Genomic DNA, 2,621 nt, shown 5'->3' on the forward strand with positions numbered 1-2,621 from the left:
CCAAACCAAGACGTGGTGGAGAAGAGAGATGGCTCAGGACTGCTTTGTGTTAGAGTAAAACAAGAGGCAAGTCTTCAGAGGCAAGTCAGTTTTGCCCTGGGTTTTAACGTCCGTGGCTTGAGATAAAGAGCTTTCTCTCTGGTACTGCTGCCTTTCTACGTCTCATCCTTCTTTCTCCTCCACTTGACCCATCTCAGGCAGATTGCACGGAGAAAGAACAGCAGCCTCCTGCCCTACCAGGGAAATGTCATTTCTACGCAAAGCGAATGTGGCCACTGGTTTGTTGTTACACAGAGGGGCACAGCCTGGACAAAGCCCTAAAGACGCCAGAAGAAGGATGGCTTCTCAGTGCCGTCCGCCTCCCAGATGTCATTGTTCAACGGAAGGAACGAGGACCGAGAGTCTGAAGACCCAACTTCTCTTAACAGCTGTGGGAACTGGGATAATTGACTCCTCCATAGGCCTTAGTTGAATCCTCATCTATACCGCGAGGGTGGTGAGTCGTAAGGATGATGCTGATTAACTATCATTTAATGAGAGAGTCCTATGTATCAGGGACTGTGTTAAGCTTTTTACATGTATTTCCTCACTAGTATTACATGCATTTATCACATTTCTGGTCAGAAACTAAAGCTGGGTGCCAATAAGTGCACGTGCCCAAGGTCATGGAGTGACTTTCTCTGCAGAAGTGCAATTTATATCCAGGACTGCCTGCTCCAATGCCTGGTTTGGAAATCTCTGGGTCTACAATCGTTATTTCTCCCCTGAAGACTTCTTTCTCTTTCTTCAACTGAAGTTGACCAAATAATTGTCACACTGCAATGCAGATATGTGTGCTGACCCGTGTCTCTATTACAATTGCACCTTTCTGAGGACAGAGTCTCAGGAAGATGTAGCCAGAGAACCTAGCACAGTTCTTGGTGCATGACAGGTAATAAAGATCTGAGGAATAAGCAAGTAGTTTCTGCGTATCATATATGAAAGCATTAATTTGATTTTTGTAAACGGGCACACGATTCTCTCTTTAAGTACTACCACCTCCCGTCCCATCCTGGTGGTTACCAGCCTCCAGCCTTCTCTCCTGTGGAGGGGGGTAGGTGCGTGAGCAGCCAGTGGAATTCACCAGAGCTTTGAGATAGTTTCTGTGTGATTAAAAAGAGAAGGTTTTAGTTCAACCCTATTATCTTAGTATCACTGCTATCTGATCCTTCAATATATTGGGACTTAAAAGTGCTAAATTATAGGGGAACCTGGGTGGCTCAGTCTGTTAAGCATCTGATTCTTGATTTTGGCTCAGGTCATGACCTCACGGTTCCATACTAATGTTGCAGAGTCTTCTTGGGATTCTCTGTTTCCCTCTCTCTCTCTCTCTGCTTCTCTCTCTCAAAATAAATAAGTAAATCTTTTAAAAAGTGGTAAATCAGAGGCGACTGGGTGGCTCAGTCGGTTGAGCGGCCGACTTCAGCTCAGGTCACGATCTCACAGTCCGTGAGTTCAAGCCCCGCGTCGGGCTCTGTGCTGACAGCTTGGAGCCTGGAGCCTGTTTCGGATTCTGTGTCTCCCTCTCTCTGACCCTCCCCCGTTCATGCTCTGTCTCTCTGTGTCTCAAAAATAAATAAACGTTAAAAAAATTTTTTTTAAATAAAAAAAAGTGGTAAATCATAAAACAAAACAAAACCAGCCAAGAAAATTCACAGTGTAATAAGATAGGAATTTCTGATACGTGACAGAGTTGTGCAGTTTTTTAGAGAGCGCATTTAAGAGAAATGTACTTTAGTCAGATTTTACATAGCTTGAGGAATTTATTTCCATACTCGCTTACCGCATGGTATTAAAGAACCCAAAGTAGAGAAATCTTTGGTTACTCCAAGAAAGTGGTTCAACTGTAATTATGGATTAGCACACACCCACAGCTAACAGTTGCTGTGGTTTAGATTCAATGCAACCATTCACACTGATAATATATGAAACACTCTCTCCCTCCACCCCCCAGGCACCGTGAATGACTACCAGGGCAGGATTACCTTCCACTAAGCAGATTTCATAGCTCCTAGCCTCAAATCATTTGTAATCATTAGGGAAAACATGAGACTGAACCAATTAAAAAAATAAAAACTATCCCGAAGCTCACAAAACCACATAATTGCACTGCATCACTTAGCATTTTGATTGAGTTTTTGGAAAACCTGATACAAAGGCTCAGAAACTGCCCCCAAATGCCTGATAAACACCGTTACTTCACCTATGTAAACTCACTTAAAAAAAAAAAAAAAATTGTTTCCGTGACATATATACATATAAATGGAGGGAAATGGATGAAGGAAGAGGCAGAGAGGTAGACATGTAGATAAATACTATTGTTATTTTCCCCGGTCTAAGTCCATTAATTGTTACTTTTGTATTCATCGGTGTTGTAAATTTTTTTTTTAACAATGATGCTTACTCTTTTTGCTTCTTTTTAAAGTTTATTTGGGAGGGGAGGGGCAGAGAGAGAGAGAGGGAGAGAGAGAATCCCAAGCAGACTCTTCATGGTCAGTGTAGAGCTTGATGTGAGGCTCAAACCCATGAACCATGAGATCGTGAAGCCATGAACCCCAAGATCGTGACCTGGGCTGAAATCA

Source organism: Panthera tigris, chromosome D4 (genome assembly GCF_018350195.1).
Source record: "Panthera tigris isolate Pti1 chromosome D4, P.tigris_Pti1_mat1.1, whole genome shotgun sequence".
NCBI lineage: Eukaryota > Metazoa > Chordata > Mammalia > Carnivora > Felidae > Panthera > Panthera tigris.